Source organism: Brassica napus, chromosome C1 (genome assembly GCF_020379485.1).
Source record: "Brassica napus cultivar Da-Ae chromosome C1, Da-Ae, whole genome shotgun sequence".
NCBI classification, from domain to species: Eukaryota; Viridiplantae; Streptophyta; class Magnoliopsida; order Brassicales; family Brassicaceae; genus Brassica; species Brassica napus.
The window spans coordinates 11,592,367-11,614,581 of record NC_063444.1 but is presented as its reverse complement, the minus strand read 5'-3'; the positions used below and the strand labels follow the sequence as shown (position 1 = coordinate 11,614,581).

Genomic DNA, 22,215 nt, shown 5'->3' with positions numbered 1-22,215 from the left:
CCTATGTGGATGGCATAGGAGTGAAGAAAACTCTTCTTTATATATATAGATAGATAGATAAACTAGGGCAGGTCCGCGCTTCGCGCGGGATTTGATGGATTGGTTTTTATAAAAAATATAATTTTGTGTAAATTTTCTTTTATGTTAAGTTGAGTGTGAGTATGATTATGTTGTTTACATCAAAGTTCAATTATATAACTAAAAATAATCAAATTCTTGGTATTGTTGTTGTTTTAATCCTCAATTGTAAGCTTTATAGTGTTTTAAGTCTTATAACACTATAAAATATATAAATCAATCGGATTCGATCAAAAGAGAATGAGATCGAGTTTTTTAATACTATTGTATCGTCTTTTTTTTGTGAGAGTTTATAAAATAGTGGAGAATGAGATTTTTATTTAGAGGAAATATAAAAAAATTGTGACAATTTTTGTATGTTCATTTGTTTGGCAGTTGATACAACTGATAAGTCTTGTCTAGACCAATCTATTGTGTTATTTGTACATTTGCACTTTAGTAAAGTCAATCCATATATTATTTTTTGTTAATACTTTTTGCAAACACATCCTCGTCTCATCTTTGTATACATCTAATTAAAATTAACAGTTTTATATTTTTATTAGTTTTGTTAGAGATCATAATTTGTATTAGGAAGAAAATAATTTTATTATTGTAATTGTTATATAGTTTTTTAAATGTTTGCTCAAAATTTAACATATATATATATTTATATATATCTTAACATATATTATTATTATTCAGATAAATATATTACTGAATTATATATATTACTATATTTATAGACTAAGTAAACTTTATTATCCAAATAATCAATTATATTTTTAACAATAAAATTTACTCATTATTTTTGAATATTTTTTTAAGATTGATTATGCCATATATACTAAATTTATTATTTAATTTGAGAATCTTATTACATTTTTATTAAATATTTTAATTATTTGTTAGATTTGTCCTTTATTTAAAATAAAATTCCAGTGTATGTTTAACATGGTAAAACAAATGTTTATTTTAACTTCCGATTAATCGATGTTTATTCACCACAATATGTTTCTTAGATAAAAATTAAAATGAAAAAAAAAACAATTTGCTAAGTTTTCTATCGATTAATTTGTAAACTAATAATTATTTTCTATCCTATTGTAAGAGAAGAGATACCCTTCAAATTAATTAATTAATGTTTTTCATCTTTGTTTGGTTTGTTTACACTTCGAGTAGTGAGCTTGTGAGTCCATCTTTGGTATATGACCAGCTAAGTGATATGGATGCTAAGTCGATAACATTCACTGAGTTAATCTCACACCACGACCAATCTTTCGCTCCCATCGCAGACAATTACAGAGGCTCTTATCTCACCACCCTGTTGAACTCTGGTGGTTGTCTCCGGTCTCAACATTTTTAAAAATTTCGGTAAATGTGGGACTGTTTTCTTTTAAATGTTTATTTGGTCTATAGTTCGTATTTTCCAAAGAATAGCCACATCATCATAAATATCAAATGAAAGAATCTCTGTTCGAAACTACGCTAGGCGCTAGTCGGGCGGGAACCCCGGGCCTAGCGAGTTACCAAGAAATCGGGGATTAAGCGGGGATTAATTGGGGCCTAGTTTTTATATTTTTATTCTATTTATATGTGTATATATATTAATATATGTGTGAATGGACAAACAAGTTGACGTCTCCTGGTGGCTTGGACCTTGTGCTGACGCCAATCAACCTGTCTTCGAACCGCAGGGGTGTGTGTTTTATTTACTTTCGATTATTAATCAAGTTGTTTAACAAAAGTCCCACATCGGTGAGTGAGGGAAAAAGAAGGGAAATTGTAATCTATATATAGTCTTCTTCCTAGTAGAGACTTAGTCAAGTGTTTGGGCTTCTTAGTAGGCCTAAAAATACATTCATAGTTTGCAATTTTTTAGTCGGGCCGACTAACCAAATAATGGGCCGACTAATCGCTAAATAGGCCGATTAATCGGTTTGTTGGGCCGATTTTTCAGTTGGCGATTTTTTTGTCCGAATTGAGTAAAGTCGCGGCGGCTTAAGTCCGATCAGCGATTAAACGGGCGCCTAGGCGGCTAGGCGCCCGAGTTTTTGAACAGAGGAAAGAATAAACAAACATATAACAATATTGGCATCCAAGGCAAAGCTGCTCAGGCCCGTTCTTTACAATAATCTTGTAGCATTCATATACAGAGTAAGCATAACCATGCACCATTCTGCAACAAATGTAGGAGAGAAAATCAACACAAAGTTCAAAAAGAGAAAGAGAAGATAATATTGTAGATTTGAAAATCTTAAAATTTAATCACTAAAATTAAATCATAACAGATTTTCATCAAACAAAAGGTATGTTTCTTGAATATACTAATGAAGTTTCACCTCACTTAATAAATCATAACTTTTCATCAAACTGTCTGTTTCTTTCTTGAATATACACTAATGAAAGTTTTCACTAATCTCTTGTATTTAATTCCTTCATTAATTCAGTTTCCAGATTTCTTAGCTTTACAATTAAAAGTAAAACCCATTTGACCAAAAATAGACTCTAGAATTAATTTTCTCTGTAGAGTTTTTTTATATATAAATCGCAATGCCAATAAAAGTAGTTTTTGTTATGTTTCTTGCTCTGCTTGTTTCAGTTTCATCACAAGCAGTAGTACAGAAACCAAATATTGGAAACTTCCTCCAGTGCCTCCGTGATCGTAGCGATCCAAAGAATCCGAACACAAAAGCCATCTTTACTCCCCAAAACTCAACCTTCGCCTCGTCTTACGTGTCCTACACGAAAAACAAAAGGTACTCAAACCCTAACGACACAAACCTGTTGCCGCAAAACATGAATCCCATGTTCAAGCAACCGTGGTATGCGCTAAGTCCAACCGAGTCCAGATCCGTATCCGAAGCGGCGGTCACGACTATGAAGGCCTTTCATACACCTCTTCCCTGTGGTTGCTGTTCTCTATATAAACAATCTAAGTTCTATTACCGTTGACGTGTCCGGCAAGAAAGCTTGGGTTCAAGCTGGTGCGACCCTGGGAGAGCTCTACACAAAAATCTCTGAAGCGAGTAAACCGTTAGCGTTTCCGGCTGGCGTTTGTCCCACTCTAGGAGCTGGAGGACACATCAGCGGCGGAGGGTACGGAAACCTGATGAGAAAATACGGAATCTCGGTGGATCATGTGGTCGATGCTCAGTTAGTTGATGTCAACGGCAAGATCTTGAACCGTGCCTCCATGGGTGAAGATTTGTTCTGGGCCATTCGCGGCGGTGGTTGCGCCAGCTTCGGCGTCATCCTCTCATGGACAATCAATCAAAAATGAAGCAACTCTCTTAGCTATTGCATTAGACAGTTGATCAGTAGAGTAAGAAAAGTCTTGATCATAGTGTTGATCCTCTAACCATTTGGTTACCACCCACATTAAAAAAGAGATTAAGTCTAAGAGATTGAAACAACGTATCCCCGATGATAAATTATATAATAATAACCTTATGGCAAGTAAACTTGATGCAGGACTTCAGCAATATAAGAAAAATGTAAATAACCTTCATCAGATGATCAGAGTGGCGATGATGAATAAGAACTACTACACACATGCAGGACCTCAGCTATATTGTTTACATCAATAAGAACTACTACAGACATGTTGAATAATCCACTATGGCTTGAAAACAATCACTTCACTTAAGTCATATGAAAAGAAAAAAAAAACTTTTAAACGCAAGACTGTTAAAGAGTAGAATCTGTGATTACTTGTTTGAAGATTTCGTTATATCTGAGTGGACTCTCCCTCACACCGAGGAGCTGGTACCGACTGCCGATACTTGTACCTTACATCAGTCTTTCCTCCGCCTCCTCCTCTGCAGGTTTTCCTAATTTTGGTACCTTCGCCGCTTGCTTTGACCAGACTCAATGTTCCTTGATCGTTGTCTACGGTGGAGTCAACTCCGGATGGGAAGCTCCGTGTCGTTGAAGAATCGAGCAGTGACATCCCAGTGGTTACGTAAAGCTCGCCAGCGGGTTTCACGTTTCTTTCTTCCCAAATCCTGAGCAGTCACACCTCGACGGTAGAAGTAGCGAGTAGAATAGATGATTTAGGCGTGGTAATGATCTTACGTTGGAAGATCTTGCTCGGATAGTTTGGATAGGTAACAATCTAAGGCCTTACACTTTCTAACGATTTTTTTTTTGTAGCCAGACTCCATATAGTTTAAGAAGCCAGAGAAGCTGGGAACTTTTCGTGGAGGTCGGACAAATGGCTCCCCAAAGCTTTGTGGAGTACCCCATCATTAGAAACCGCAATCCAAGCACCGATATCATTAGTAGCACTCGCCGTCCTTCTATGTCCTTGAAGCTGATTTACTTTAACACCATTTGTGGAAAGTTGTTTCCTTTCAGGGTCAGATGGTCCAGCCAAGGAAAGGGCAAGCTCATTACGATCATCTTCGTTCAAACAAACCCATCTCGGATTTCCTTTGCCCGCTTCTCTGTGAGACTTTTCTATCTTCACAACATGAGTCGAAAGTAAACTCACGATGCCTGTCTCGATTTTCGCCTTTCAAACCATTGTCATAGCTAGATTGAACAGGTCGTTGGAACTCATCTAACTACAGAGAAACAATACTGACAATCAATAAACGTTACACAATGAGAGAGAGTGAGAGCAGAGAAGGAGAGAAAGAATGAAACCTGCCATTTGGTGGTTCCGAAAGCGGCGTGAAGGTTCCTGTGGAGCTGATGTTACCGATCGAACCTCGTCGCATATATCCTGAGATTTTTTTAAAAATGGAAAGAAGAGAAGCGAAAGAGAGTAATCACCGATTTGAATAACTGAAAACAAGAAAGTAATAAAAGATTCAAGGAATAGCTTAATCAGAAATCAAAGTGTCAAATAAATTATAAATTAGAAACTATAAAATCTATATATAATAGCAAACCAATTTTTTGTTAGCCGCTGACGTCATCAGTTTTTTATAGGAAAAAAAAAATCAGAATCTAACGGTGAAGATAGTTCTGAGAATATAATCTAAGGGATATAATTTTGTTTAGGACTAAGGATGTGACGCCATCGCTTTGCAATCGACGCCTTCACCGTATCTCTTCAAAGGCGTCCCCTGCAGAAACTATAACCCTTCAAGAGTTGTATACTTTCACAAGCAGCGTTTCAGTTCAACGTCATCATCTTCCCTTAAAAGTGGTATCTTATCAGAAGCTTATATATTAAAGAAATTGTTTATGTTCTCCTAATTGTTTCAAGTTTTCTTTGATTATCCTCTCTGTTTCTTTTTTTTTTTGTGAATCTCCTCTCTGTTTCTTAACTCTCTCCAGTCCCGCTGCAGATAATTTTCTCTCTCGCCCTTTCTCTCCAATTACAGAGTCCATTAAAGTATTACTATTTCTCTGCAATTCTCTAATTCTTAAATTTATTCCCTCTGAGTTTCTGCAAATACAGTGGGCATACTATTGCTTAGATGGCCTTGGTGCATGCTTCATTGTTTAATTAGTCTTCGTAGGATTCACATTCAGAACAACTCAGTCCCTATCTTAAAATCGAGAAGGTACTTTTCCAAACAGAATATCTGATTATTTTCTGCCTTTTTACTTTTGTTAATTTCCTCCTTTTTTGGTATATGTTTTTGTTTCTGCAAGTTTTCTTTACACCGCTTGTAGCTATTTGAATGTTTCTGTGATCCGATTTCGTTCTGAATGGTTAGTAATGTGTGAGAGGAGACGGGGTGAATTTCGTTTATTTTTTTGGCCGATCAAGGTTCCGTTTGTAGCTTTTTTCTCTCTTCTCAGTTTATTAATTTATTGGTACTGACTTCTTTCGTCTCTGATTTTGGTACTTTCTCTCCCAGTTTTTGTATTACAGTCTAATAGATTTCATTGATTCGTATTTATTTTCCTAATTCTGTTTTTTCGTGACGTTTCGCCAGAACAGATAATCGCGAAGAAGTTAAGTATCTATTCTTCTTATTCAGTAAACTGATATTTCTCAAGTGCAACACTTGTCTGTGCATGCGTTTAAGTGGGGAAGATTGTACATGAACAACAAGTGGAAAGCCAAGTTGCGATGAGAATTCAATATTTATAAGGTTTCAAAATCATTACACAACAATACATATATAATCTCTTCATAATATGATGTACGAGTTTAATGCATTTATCGCTTTTGAGTTGTGAGTGTTTAGAAGATTTATTTAATCTATATATAATAGCAAACCATTTTTTTGTTAGCCGCTGATGTCATCAGTTTTTTATAGGAAAAAAAAAATTAATCCAATGGACATAAAATACTTTTGATGATGTCATCAAGAAAATTATATTGGCAACTCTTCCTTTAACAGTTATTATCTATTTAAACAATACATCCATTAACAAACATACCTTTTCATAACTTAAAAAAATATAATAGCAACTTTTCCTCTATTTAAACAACACATCTCTTAACAACATACCTTTTCATAATTTTATTTTATATATATTATTTAAAAAATCAAAGAGTTACAATCTGGCCGTCATAATTGTATGTTTCTTTTATCTAATGGTCCTAAAACTATTTTGGTTTAAATATCTTGTTTCTTGTTGTAACTCCCTCTAAAGAGTTTTCTTTTCAAACAACACATACCTTCTTTTCTTGAGTAGCCTTTGATGTACCTCTTCATGATCTATATATTTTACTTTTTACAGCTGAAATGTTTTACAGAATCGTTTAGTAAAACTGAAAATCGTAAATTGAATACAAAAACAATTGATAAGAGAAAACCCTAAACACCCCGAGAAAAAAAAGGGGACTACATAATACATGTTTTATTCTCCATGTACCTCTGTCTCTTGGTTTTGCACTTTCTCTCTCTATCGCTTCTTTGTAAATAAGAATTACGTTTGTGTCGGTAATAAAACCATACGTAACATATAAGCCACCGTGATAAACGTAATAGAAGGGTTTAGATTCCTTTGTTCATCAAAGGGAATCATAAAGGATTGAAGGCCAAAGAGAGAAGAAGATAAAGGATTGAGTACACGTTTTTTCTATCAATCTTAAAGCTTTCATCTCTCTCCTACACAACTCAACCTCAAGGTTCCTAAATATATGTTTATTTTTCATTCTACTTTCTTTGTGTTTGGTTTGGAACTTATCTGATTTAATGTCTTTGAAAGTGATTGGGGACGAACTTTTTCTGTATCGAATTATAACTTTTTCAATTTGATCTGTAAAACTCTGTGATGGCACATCGTTACAGTTATCAATTAGTGGCTTGATTTATATAGAAAACCATTTTTTTGTTAGCCGCTGACGTCATCAGTTTTTTATAGGAAAAAAAAATTAATCCAATGGTCAGAATTTGTTTTTTTCTTTGATCTAACGGACATAAAATACTTTTGATGATGTCAACAAGAAAATTATATTGGCAACTCTTCCTTTAACAGTTATTATCAATTTAAACAACACATGCATTAACAAACATACCTTTTCATAACTTAAAAAAATATAATAGCAACTCTTCCTTAAGCAGTTATCTATTTAAACAACACATCTCTTAACAACATACCTTTTCATAATTTTATTTTATATATATTATTTAAAAAATCAAAGAGTTACAATCTGGCCGTCATAATTGTATGTTTCTTTTATCAAATGGTCCTAAAACTATTTTGGTTTAAATATCTTGTTTCTTGTTGTAACTCCTTCTAAAGAGTTTTCTTTTCAAACAACACATACCTTCTTGAGTAGCCTTTGATGTACCTCTTCATAATCTATATATTTTACTTTTTACGGCTGAAATGTTTTACAAAATCGTTTAGTAAAACTGAAAATCGTAATACAAAAACAATTGATAAGAGAAAACCCTAAATACCACGAGAAAAAAAAGGGGACTACATAATACATGTTTTATTCTCTCTGTACCTCTGTCTCTTGGTTTTGCGCTTTCTCTCTCTATCGCTTCTTTATAAATAAGAATTACGTTTGTGTCGGTAATAAAACCATACGTAACATATAAGCCACCGTGATAAACGTAATAGAAGGGTTTAGATTCCTTTGTTCATCAAAGGGAATCATAAAGGATTGAAGGCCAAAGAAAGAAGAAGATAAAGGATTGAGTACACGTTTTTTATATCACTCTTAAAGCTTTCATCTCTCTCCTACACAACTCAACCTCAAGGTTCCTAAATATCTGTTTATTTTTCATTCTACTTTCTCTGTGTTTGGTTTGGAACTTATCTGATTTAATGTCTTTGAAAGTGATTGGGGACGAACTCTTTCTGTATCGAATTATAACTTTTTCAATTTGATCTGTAAAACTCTGTGATGGCACATCGTTACAGTTATCAATTAGTGGCTTGATTTGATTTTAAGCAGATTGATAATGTCCTTTGGGTGGCATTAAGGAAATGTATTATATAAAGATATAGTTCACACGTTTAGGTTAGGGAAAATAAGTGTGCGTAGGTAGGCCTGAGACTTTTATCCGAGATCCGGATTCGATCTGAGATTCGATCCGGATCCGATCCGAAAATCCGGATATCCGGCGGGGCCGAATCCGGATCCGGATAATAAAATGTTGGATCCGTCAAAGCCGGATCCGGATATCTTGATTTTTTAGTCTGGATATCCGGATCCGTAAGTTTTATTAATAACTATTTCAAAAATAGTAATATCTATATATAAAAACTAACTTTGTTTAATATATTTTCATTTTTTTAATAGTTTATGTAAATATTATGTAAATTTTGTAATATTCTACATAGAAATAATTAAAACGTTATATATTTTTAAATTATTTTTAATATTTTATATATATTATTATTATTATTTTATTTATTTTAAGGATCCAAATCCGGATTCGGATATCCGCCGGATATTACAATTTTTAGAAGGATATCTGACACCCGGATATCCGAGAACCCCGGATCCGGATCCGGATAAGGATAATAAAATTATGGATCCATCGGCTAAGGATCCGGATTCGGATACCTTAAAATTGCCCGGATATCCGATCCGTCCCAGGCCTGTGTGTAGGATTGATAACCAGAAAAATTAAATGAACCTAATGGTTTCACCTGGGACAATGGGGTTTGATTGCCGAGAGGAGAAGAGGAAGAAAGAAAGAAGAAGACATTAATTGCGTATTAAATTATATGCTTATTCAATAATATATCAAAATAACAACAAACAAAAAGAGTTTGAGAGTTTTTCTGTCGAGAGAGAGATGTGTGAGGTTGTCTATGCATATTGAAGAATTATGGAATGGGTTGATTTAATAATAAGTATTTTTCCATGTATGATGGTAAAGAAGATGAGAAATTTATGTTACCAAAATTTTATAATGAGCAAGGTGATAATATTTTATGAATTTATAATTTATGTTTATTAAATAAACAAACTCTAACTTTTTTTATTGTAGGACTACCCTTAAAAATAAATGATACAAGTAATAACAAACTCTAACTTTTCTCATATAAATTTTGTGTTATCGAGAACCATTATTGTGATTGATTAATTGAGAATGGTTACATTATTTGATTAATTGAGACGATTATTCTATAGTTATCGTGTTTGCCTCTTTCTGGATTGAATTTGAATTATCTGTTTTTGTTTCCCTGTCTTTATTTGATATATCTGGTTGATAGATGGCGAGTTTAAAGATGGTAAGGATCTCAACAAGTATGATGGCTTCATCTTCAGTGGAAGTTGCCATGACGCCTTAAATGCTGATTGGCTCCTTAAGCTTTGTTCATATGAGTTGACTGCAGTTTTTCTGACGATGCCATCTTTGTCTCTTGCAGATATGTCTAGAGTATTTGAAGAACATAGCTGAGTCACGGAATAGCCAAGTTACGGGAAGAACAAGATCAAGTGAACAAACGTTGGAAAATTCATAAAAGTGTGTTTTTTTTGTTCATTATGTTATGGAGATGGGTTCATTGTGGTCATTACTCTTTTTTGAATCATTCATTTTTTCCTTTCACTTTACGGTGTGAAGCTTACTGAGTGAACATTTTTTGTAGCAATCATTTTTTTTTTCGTCTTGTGTAATGGAATTGGGTTAATGAATCCATAAAAATATATGAAAATACATTAATAAGTGTGTTTTGAAGCTTTATAAGAAGATGAGTTGGCCATATATAAACATGGAAAAGGGAAGAGAAAAATAAAATGTAAAACTAATACACAATTAATCTATGAACAACCTTAAATTCCATATTTAGCTTTTGTGAGGGAAGAACAATGGAAACAAATTTTACCTTTCTTTTACGTCTGAACTAATATTGATAAGAAAAGATGGAGTTACAACTGAAACAAATACAATAAAAGGCTTCTGCCTATGAAACCAGCCGTAAATTTAAACTAAACCAAATGGACTCAGACACTCGAGCAGCCATTCAAAAGATCATAAACCAAAAACGACTTGCAAAGCTTGGCAGACTGGAACCAAAGCTGTCAAACTACAAGTCACATATACTTAAATTATCTTTCTCATTTATTTTCTTAATTTATGAATCTTTGTATGCTTTTTAAATAAAAACCATATATATTTCTCATTTATCTTCTTAATTTAAGAATCTTTGTATGCTTTTTAAATGAAAACTAAATTATTTGAAAGAGTGATCCATAAATGTGGTTACATTTTTTCTCTTTGTAATAGTATACAATTTTGAGTGAGATCTTTAGAAGGTATACACAATTTCAACCACTGTACAGATTTTTGTGTAATGAACTAGGCTATTTGTTAATATATATTTTCCTGGTCAAGTCTTATTACCGTATTAGTATTCTGAATCTTATCGATTTATTAAACACATCTGTAGAAGATGATGAGATATGTTATTTTGGAAAATAGCAGTTTTCTAAACATTTTCTGAGCCCTAAGAGAAGAAAAAACTATTCTTAGGGCCTGCGGCAAAAAAAATTTTTGTCCCTGTAAAGCAAGAAAAATATGGCTTATTGCAACAAATTAAATAAAACAACGATGTTAATCAAAACAAGCAAAAAAATGTGTAGCATTTTATTATGCTCACTGAAATAACTAATGTCGTAATCTAAAACCAACAGAAACGAAATCATTTGACTGAGAAGCATTATCAAACCCGAATTTTAATCAGCACTTAAGCTTGTCACAAATCTACTTGAAGCACCTTTTGTGTGATTGAATAAACAATTCAAATAAAAGGAAAAATAACACTTAGGAATAGAAATCTGAACGTCCAAAAGAAAAAAGCAAAGCTGGGAAAGACCAGTAAATATTAGATGAACTGTATTTAAGAAACAAAAATATATTAAGAAAAACAGAAAACGTTAACAAATGCATTCACAAACACTCGTGATTCTATATGGCCTACTCTTATGGGTTTTCTTCCTGACCACCTTCAAGCATACACTGATTTTTGATGAAAACGTGTCAACAAATAACCAAATAACAATAATGGTATCATAGTATGGTTTCGGTTTTGCTCTACAAGCATTATATATAATCTTATGACTGTGTAAAAAACAAGAAAACATAACTTTAAAGTCTAAAATTGAGAAATTACAAAATCTTTTATTCAAGTCGCTACCCATTTTCAATCGGCCAATGCGGAGATTTAAACCCTAAATGATTATCTTTAAAACCTAAAAAATTTAACGCTATAAGTAAATTACAAATTTTATGGGTTCCTTTTGTGCATGGGTCCTGGGAGGTCTCGCCCCACCACTTAAATCGGCTCTGGTGCTATATGTTGCTAGAGTTTGGACTGCCCATTGAGTAAGTAAGTGATATGGTTTTAAACAAAGTGGTTCCATATAATGATTAATACTGGCCATTATATCTTGAAAACCATTTAGATAGTATTATTCTATAAATAGTGTATTCTCACACATAAAAATGTTTCATTTAAAAACATATGTTGACGCATAGTAGCATAAATATTTTTTTGTTTTATTTTGATTACAAATATTTTCTAAATAACTTTTAAATGATTAATGATTGCTATATTTTAAAATTATGTGTCAAAATGTACTTTAATACACAGAGGGAGTATAAGAAAATAACTTGTATCTGCAAATAACTCGTGTAAACGCAAATAATTTGTGTGTGTCAAAATGTGTACTTAGAAACTTCAAAATAATATATCAATAACCACATAATTTGTATCCATCCCACTACTGTTTTATTTCTCCAACACCATCAATAGAGAAAACATTAAAAAAATATATATATCTGTCAATATGTGTTCTTAAGAAACTCTGGGATAATATATGCATAGAAATGTCTCAAGCTAAATATAGATTATCATATAAAAATATGCGATCAAATTATTTAGTTGGAGTTAATTTAAATTTTGACAAAACATATTTTCCATGCTAATAAAATGATTCTGGAAAATTTGAATAATTGAAGACACTTTAATAATAAAAACATCTTATGAACTTTGCCTCTGAAGGGTAACAACGGATTGAGCGATGCGGGACAAACGGTAGAGCTGCAGTGTGGTTAAAACAATAATAAAAACGTATAGGTATATGGTATATGTAAAGATTTTTGTTATTGTTAACTGCAGTGCGGTGCGGATCGTATTATAGAACTGTGATAAACTAAAATTCGGAACGTTTATTTAACAACATGGTTTAGTAAACCTCTTTTTCTTAACTGATGATGTGATCATTTTTTTTATAGGAAAAAAAGTTATATCCAATAGTTTAGTTTATCCCAGTTCTATAATGTAACAAACACGATTTTTTTTTCTTTATAATAATACGACATAACATCATCAACATGTTTTAGCAAACAACATGTCTTTCTCTGATGCACCTTGCATCTGTTAATTTCTGAACGATGCACCTATTCATACAACTCTTTTAGTTATGAATGAAACAGTCTTTCATGTGCATCCTTAGTTTTCTGAACAACGCACCTTTTAGCATATCTTTTTAGTTTTTGAGTGATACACTCTTTTTTATTGATTAATAAATTGAAGTGTTTAACTAAAAACTTATGGTTAAGTTTGTTTTGGTTATGCAATCTAATTCATATAATTTATTTGATCGATAAAGGTGTGAGTTCATCGAATTACTAATGCAAAAGGTGTCTTTTCGTTTCTTTTGTTAACCAACACTTTTCTAAATGCACACTCTTTTGAAAATTGCATTTTCACACACATATATATTGACCACTTCCGCATTTCTTCTTCATCTTCATTATTCGATACTTCTGTATTTCTAACCAAAATGATATAAATTTCTAAGTGTCTAGACAGTGTAACACATATCTTAAATACTATAATCGAATAAAATACCAAAGAGTTGTTAATATCTATTCTATAAAGTTATTGATTGTTTTAGAAATTATTAATAACCTTATGATACCCTGAACATGTGCGAACCTGTCGTAACCGAAGAGGTACATGTCGTAACCGAAGAGGTGCGAATGTATCGTCACCGAAGAGGTGCAAACATGTTGTCACCGAAGAGGTGCAACATACCAAATGCGAACGGATCATCACCAAAGGAGTGCGAAGAAGTTATCACTTAAAGAGTGCAAATAGGTCGTCACCGAAAAGGTGAAAAGTGTCGTCACCAAAGAGGTGTGAATGGGTCATCACCTTAGGTGTACGAACATGTCTTGCCTAGAGAGGTGCGAATAGTTCGTCACCAAAAGGGTGCGAACAGTGTCCAAAGGGGCACAAACGTGTCGTGTCCAAAGTAGCGCAAATGTGTTGTGTCCAAGAGGTGCAAACGTTTTGTGAACAAACAAGTGTGAATGTATCATCACCGAAGTGGTGCAAAATGTTGTCACTGAAAGTGTGAGAACGAATCATCACTGAAGAGGTGTGAACATCACTTTACCGAAAGGGTTCATATATAACATTATGGAAAGTGTGTTAAAGTAAAGTTACCAAAAAGGGACAAACATAATGTCACTGAAAGGCAAACATAATGTCACTGAAAGAGTGCAAACATAAAGGGTGCAAATATAATGTCCAAATTTATAATTCACATTCATTTAGATTACCAACCCAAATATATATATATATATATATATATGATTAGTAATTTTAAATTGCATCGTTTCCCCCGCGAATTCGCGGGGGTATTCATCCTAGTAATAATAATAGGAAATCTCAGAGTGATTTGCCAAGAAATATCACCTGCGATGTATATATACACATTTCGAGTGATAGAGCAGGAGTAAAAATGCATTAAAGAATGTGTAACGGTTTACATTTCCGTTGATAGAAGGGAAGGCAAAACGTCGAGATTGAAGATTTACAAAGCGAATCATCACGTGGATTGAAAATCTCAAAACTCCATAGCTGGTATCTGAGATCGAAGGAGAAGACTTTTCGATTCAGTGTGGAAGAAGAACATGAACCCTAACGGAATCTATACTAACAAAATAGACCTTTTAAAGCTCCATAGAGCATCCACATCAGCGAAAACAATTCTCCTGAAAGATGACACGTGTCATTATTATTTAAAAAAGTAGAAAATAAATAATAAGTAAATTTGCAATATAAGAAAAAATAAATAATAATTAAATAAATAAACAGAAACATTGCATTAAACTAATAAATAAATATACAATATAAAGAAAATAAATTATAAGTAAATATACAATTAATAAATAAAAAAAACTAAATTAAACATATATATGAAAAATATATAGTAGAATAAATAATAACTAAATACACAATATAAGAAATAGAAATATTATATTAAATATTTATCGTAATATTACAATAAATAACTATAAAATATAAGAAAAAATAAATAATAAGTAAATATAGTATGTAGGAAATAAAAATATTACATTAGATATATATCGTAATATTATTAGTGATATAAAAGCAAGAAATTTAGAATAAACAAATGTACAAAATAAGAAAAGATAAACATATATATACTAATAAAAGAGACCTTTTGAGGCTCCATGCTGCGTCCACATCAGCAAAAAATACTTCTCTCGAAAGATGACACGTGGCATAAAATTTAGTTTTACATTTTATTGGTATAAAATTTAGTTTTACATTTTAATATTACTAATTTTTAAATAATATGTAAAAATACCGCATAAAAAATGGAAAAACTACATTAAACATATGTAAAATTACCATTTTTCACTTAAAAAAAAGACGGTTTATCTCCATAATGTAACATTACCGTTTTATAAAAAACAAACAAAAAACATTATATATAATTTCGAAAATAATAATGATATCCTTACTAATAAAAGAGACCTTTTGAGGCTCCATAGAGCGTCCACATCAGCGAAAACAAATTCTCCCGAAAGATGACACGTGGCATAAAATATAATTTTACATTTTAATATTACTAATTTTCGAAAATTATAAATAATATGTAAACATACAACATAAAAATGGAAAAATTACATTAAACATAAGTAACATTACCATTTTTCACTTAAAAAAAAATACGGCTTATCTCCATAATGTAATATCACCGTTTTATAAAAAAAAACAAAAAACATTATATATAATTTCGAAAATAATAAATATATGTAAACATACAACATAAAAGTGGAAATACTACATTAAACATATGTAAGATTAACATTTTACATTTTTATTGTTAAAAAATAATATGTAAACATACAACATAAAAAATAGAAAAACTACATTAAACATATTTAAGATTACTATTTTTCACTAAAAAAAGACGGCTTATCTCCATAATGTAACATTACTATTTTGTAAAAAAAATATTATATATAATTTCGAAAATAATAAATAATATGTAAACATACAACATAGAAAACAGAAATACTACATTAAACATATGTAAGATTACCATTTTACATTTAAAAATAACAATAATTTGTAAACATATAACATAAAAAATGGAAAAACTACATTAAACATATGTAAGATTACTATTTTTCACTAAAAAAAACGGCTTATCTCCATAATGTAACATTACCATTTTATAAAAAACGAAAAAAAACATAAATATAACTATTTGACTATTTGTCCAAGCTCTTCTATTAAACATTGCCGTTTTACATTAAAAATGGAAAAAAACATTAAGATTTAAACATCTATATTAAAATATAAAATATAGATATTAACTAAATATAAAGTATAAGAAAGATAAATACTCAATATGTAGAAAAATAAATAATAAGTAAATATTATAAATATTTAAATATATGAATTATATATACAATAATAAGTAAATGCACAATTTTTAAAATATGGAAAGAGTACCTTAAATATTAAAAATCTATCTTAAAATGTAAAATATAGATATTAAGTAAATAGAAAGTATAAGAAAAAGAAATACATAACTTAAAAACAATGGAAAAAATATATTAATATTTAAACATCTATCTTAAAATATAAAATATAAATATTACGCAAATAGAAAGTATAAGAAAAGGAAATACACAATTTAAAAATATGGAAAAAGTACATTAGTATTTAAATACCTATTTTAAAATATAAAATTATTAGTAAATAGAAAGTATAAGAAATAGAAATACACAATATAAAGAAAAATAAATAATAAGTAAATATATGATATAAGAAAATACACAATTTAAAAATGGAAAATTACATTAAAATTTAAAAATATATCTTAAAATAAAGATATTACGTAAATAGAAAGTATAACAAATGGAAATATACAATTTAAAGAAAACGAAAAACGTACATTAAGATTTAAACATCTATCTTAAAATGTAAAATATAGATATTAAGTAAATAAAAAGTACAAGAAATGGAAATACATATATAGAAAAATAAATAATAAGTAAATAATGTAAATATATAATATATGAATTATATATATAATAATAAGTAAATACACAATTATATAATATAATAATTCAAACTACATTAAGCATATGTAAAATTACTATTTTCACTTAAAAAAAAACGGCTTATCTACATAATGTAACATTACCGTTTTATAATAAAAAACAAAATATTATATATAATTTCAAAAATAATAAATATACGTAAACATACAACATAAAAAATGGAAATACTACATTAAACATATGTAAGATTACCATTTTACATTTTTATTTAAAAATAATAATATGTAAACATACAACATAAAAAATGGAAAAACAACATTAAACATATGTAAGATTACCATTTTTCACTAAAAAAAGACGGCTTATCTCCATAATGTAACATTACTATTTTGTAAGAAAAAACATTATATATAATTTCGAAAATAATAAATAATATGTAAACATACAACATAAAATATGGAAATACTACATTAAACATATGTAAGATTACCATTTTACATTTAAAAATAACAATAATATGTAAACATACAACATAAAAAAAATAGAAAAACTACATTAAATATATGTAAGATTACCATTTTTCACTAAAAAAAACGGCTTATCACCATAATGTAACATTGTCATTTTATAAAAAAAAGAAAAAAAACATAAATATAACTATTTGACTATTTGTCCAAGTTTCTTCTTTTAAACATTGCTGTTTTACATTAAAAAAGGAAAAAAACATTAAGATTTAAACATCTATCTTAAACCTTACTAATAAAAGGGACATTTTAAGGCTCCATAGAACGTCCACATCTGCAAAAAAAAACTTCTCCCGAAAGATGACACGTGGCATAAAATATAATTTTACATTTTAATATTACTAATTTTCGAAAATTATAAATAATATGTAAACATACAGCATAAAAATGGAAAAACTACATTAAACATATGTTAAATTACTATTTTTCACTTAAAAAAAGACGGCTTATCTACATAATGTAACATTACCGTTTTATAATAAAAAAACAAAATATTATATATAATTTCGAAAATAATAAATATACGTAAACATACAACATAAAAAATGGAAATACTACATTAAACATATGTAAGATTACCATTTTACATTTTTATTTTAAAAAAATAATATGTAAACATACAACATAAAAAATGGAAAAACAACATTAAACATATGTAAGATTACCATTTTTCACTAAAAAAAGACGGTTTATCTCCATAATGTAACATTACTATTTTGTAAGAAAAAACATTATATATAATTTCGAAAATAATAAATAATATGTAAACATACAACATAAAAAATAGAAATACTACATTAAACATATGTAAGATTGCCATTTTACATTTAAAAATAATAATAATATGTAAACATACAACATAAAAAAATGGAAAAACTACATTAAACATATGTAAGATTACTATTTTTCACTAAAAAAAACGGCTTATCTCCATAATGTAACATTACCATTTTATAAAAAAAGAAAAAAAACATAAATATAACTATTTGACTATTTGTCCAAGTTTCTTCAATTAAACATTGCTGTTTTACATTAAAAAAAGAAAAAAACATTAAGATTTAAATATCTATCTTAAAATATAAAATATAGATATTAACTAAATATAAAGTATAAGAAAGAGAAATAATCAATATATAGAAAAATAAATAATGATTAAATATTATAAATATATAAATATATGAATTATATATACAATAATAAGTAAATGCACAATTTTTAAAATATGGAAAGAGTACATTAAATATTAAACATCTATCTTAAAATGTAATTATTGTAAAGGTCAAAACAACAAAGTTTTTAGCAATTTGGATGTTGATCCAAGAGATACGCTTAAACTAGCGGAATTATAATCAATACTTTGGACGGAGGCACATGTAACAAATAATCAGAGGGTTGCAAATCAAGTACATGAAAGAATTGTACCAACAATACCAGAAAAATGGCGTTTCATAGATTGCTCATGGAAAGATAAAGAATAATTCTCTGGACAAGGTTGGTACATCACTTTAGCGGGTTTTGATGGATTGCTAGGGGCACAGAATGTCCGGGCAAGTCTTTCACCTCTTCATTCGGAGGTAGAAGCGCTAATATGGGCAATGGAATGCATGAGGAATTTACGGCAATTTCATGTCACATTTGCGACAGACTGTTCTCAATTGGTAAAGATTGTTTCGGAACCAGAAGAATGGCCAGTGTTTGACAATTATCAGGAAGACATTAAGCTGCTGAAAAGAAGCTTTCTAAACCCAGAGACGTTCATGTACCTCATACAGAAAATCAAAAGGCGGATAGTTTAGCACACAATGCTAGGAAACAACTGTCTTTCGTCGTTCACATGGACAGAGTTACCGGTTTGGTTTACAGAGTCAGCATGAGTCTGTAAATGATTGATGTAAAAAAAAGACATAAAATATTAGTATAAAAATAAATAATAGGTAATATTATTATGATATTTTATTTTTATTCTAATATTATAATAGATTTATAATTTAATATTATGTAATATTTTAATATTATTGTTAGTAATATTAATCATATAGAAATGTTATATATTATAATAAGTAAATATAAAATATAAGAAAAATAAATAAGAAGTAAATATAGTATATAAGAAATAAAATATTATATTAAATATATATCGTAATATTATGATTGATATAAAAACAAGAAATTTAGAATAAATAACTATACAAAATAAGAGAAGATAAACAGTAAGTAAATATAAAATATAAAAAATAGAAAAACTAAATTAAACATTTATCTGAATTAAACATTTTTAAAGAGTAAAAATACATTTATGCTATAAGGTTAAGTTAGACTTGGACTTTAGAGTTATGGGGTGTAGTTTTGTGGATATGATTTCAAATTTTTAAAATAAAAATGAAATATTAAAATTTTTAAAATAAAATGGGCTATTTTGATCATTTCCTTATTGATGACTATTTTGTGACAAAAACTGAAAAAACGACTATTTGAAAGAATTGCCCTACAAATTAAGAAAAATTAATTAATAAGTAAATATATAATATAAAAAATGGAAAACTATATGAAACATCTATATGAAAAATGTATAGTTTTCTGTTTTTTTCAAAAGAAATAACTATTTACACAAACATACAATTTAGAATTTTGTTATTGTTCAGAATACAACGTCCAAATGAATAGCTATATAGTTAACATTTAAAAATCAAAATAGCTCCGCGCGTAGCGCGGATTAACTCCTAGTATGAATAAATGAAACGCAAGTTTTATTTAAGTGGACAGGTGTCAGCGCTCTGGTGAGACTATTTTCTGAAGTAGCAGCCTAGAAGAAGAGATACCCTCTTCTTTATAGTAATAGATAGATATATAGATTAGTTGGTTAAAGTGGCTTTAAAAAAGACTAATTAGATGTAATTAAGGACATACCTACTACCTACAAGATGTTAGCTATTAAGAATTTAAGATCAATCTATCTTTAATAATATTGTTAATGAAATGGCTCATTTTTTCTTCTTTTTTGTGCACCAATGGCTCACTCCTATAGATGTCCTACCAGTGCCCTTCCAACCCAACTTATCGTAGTGGGCGAAGCTTATACTCCTTTGCACGGCTCCAACATTTTTTAGTATTTGTTAAATTTTATTTGACGATATGTGCGGACGGTTTTTATTTGCTTTTGTAGATTAATCTGTAGCCGTCTAGAGTTGGGATATTTTAATATATATGTTAGAAATATTTGATATTTATTTGGTTTAGTATATGATTATGACTGAAAGATGGGGGAAACGCTTTCAATTATCAAACAAACGAATATCCGGATGAAACACATGTTTGTATTTTTTATAACCGCCGGTTTACCAAATATTTATTTATTTACTTTTTAATCATTCTTTTAGTTTATATTTTTATCATATCTAATATATTAAAACAGAAGTCAGAACTTTGATTCATATGTGATTTTTTAAAAAATAGATATATTCCTAGGAAGTCATGTTACATTTAATCTCTAATTTTATCATTTAAATTTTGGATCAGAAATTTTTATTGGGCTATCAATAATTGGATTTAAACAATAAATGATCCATTGGATTTATAGATATTATAAATTAAATAGATATAATTTAATGTTGTAATACTATACGTCCATATGTTAATTATTTAAATATTTGTCGATGTTAACTTTTAAAATTATAAAGATTTTTTCTTAAATAACAAAAATCATATTATCTAACAATGATTAATCTTTACTACCTTAAACCAATGAAAACAAATTTTAAACTATATAGTTTATTTTAAAAATTAAACAAAAACTAAATGTTTAATTATTTACTCTATAATATAAATCTATGAAGCAAAAATTTTAATTTTTAAAACACTTTCTAAATTTGTGAAATGTTACAATATTTTTGAATATGACAATAAAACAATATTTCATTAATCTTTATATATACAGTTACGTTTTTAATAATGAAATAATAATTCGAAAATATATATATAGAAAAAGATACAAATACATGTGATAGTTTGAAACAATCTATTCAATGAAAAAATATACCGTAAACTTATTATGTTTTAAAAATTGATAGACACATATATATTATAATATATAGCAATTTAGAATTGAAAACAAAAAGTTTATGTAAAAATAAATGAAAAAAAAACCCGCTCAATCTAGTGTAGTTTAAATATACAACCATCAAGGTTATACAACTTTACATTACAATAACTTTAAGAACAAACCCAAACACAATCATCAAAATAAACAATAAAAGTCCTAGGTCTGGAATATATATTTAGTAATTTTTCTCTAGTTATTATTTTCGCATTTAAAGAAGTAATATAATATTTTCTAAGTTGCAATCACACTCTTCGATTTAACCCCACTATTTTAAGATACTATATATTTCTTATCCATCCTTTCACTAAATGATAAAAGGTTTAGATGTAAATTTTTTAAATAAAGATTCGACCCAGCCCACATGGTCCTGTCGATTAAGCCGATTTATCATGGATAATATTGTCTTTAGTTTTGACAGGATTGATTACCAACTTATTTTGGAAAGGTTTGTTTAAATTCTATGGACAACTCTAACTATGATATCAAATTGGTTGTCGAAATAAATATTAAACTAGATTTTAACCCGCACGTCCGTGCGGATATTTTTCATTTTATAAATTTATTGATATTAAGGATTGATATTACTACAAATGTTTTAAATATATAGTGATTTGTTTATATTTCCTATTCGGTATTATTAATATATAGTGATTTGTCTAATACATTTTACTTTTTTATTAATTTTTATTACTTACTAATATATTTTCGAGTTAGTTACAATAAAATAATAACATGAAATTATCAAATAGATAACCTCCTTCAAAAAATGTTTTTCTTTAATTTATATATTTTGCTATCACACATTATTAAAATT

General features: G+C 29.1%; 2 long non-coding RNA genes across 2 annotated transcripts; one reads left to right on the top strand and one right to left on the bottom strand.

Annotated features, from left to right (window-relative positions):
- Positions 1-1,459: 1,459 nt before the first annotated feature.
- Positions 1,460-4,901, bottom strand: LOC106399909. The gene is made up of 3 exons (XR_002658069.2): positions 4,708-4,901; positions 3,772-4,625; positions 1,460-3,313 (listed from the first exon to the last, which is right to left on the bottom strand). It is a non-coding gene; the product is annotated as an uncharacterized LOC106399909 (long non-coding RNA).
- Positions 4,902-5,305: 404 nt separating this feature from the next.
- LOC106351288 lies at positions 5,306-10,211 on the top strand. The gene is made up of 3 exons (XR_001271235.3): positions 5,306-5,576; positions 5,955-8,183; positions 9,808-10,211. It is a non-coding gene; the product is annotated as an uncharacterized LOC106351288 (long non-coding RNA).
- The last annotated feature ends 12,004 nt before the right edge of the window (positions 10,212-22,215 follow it).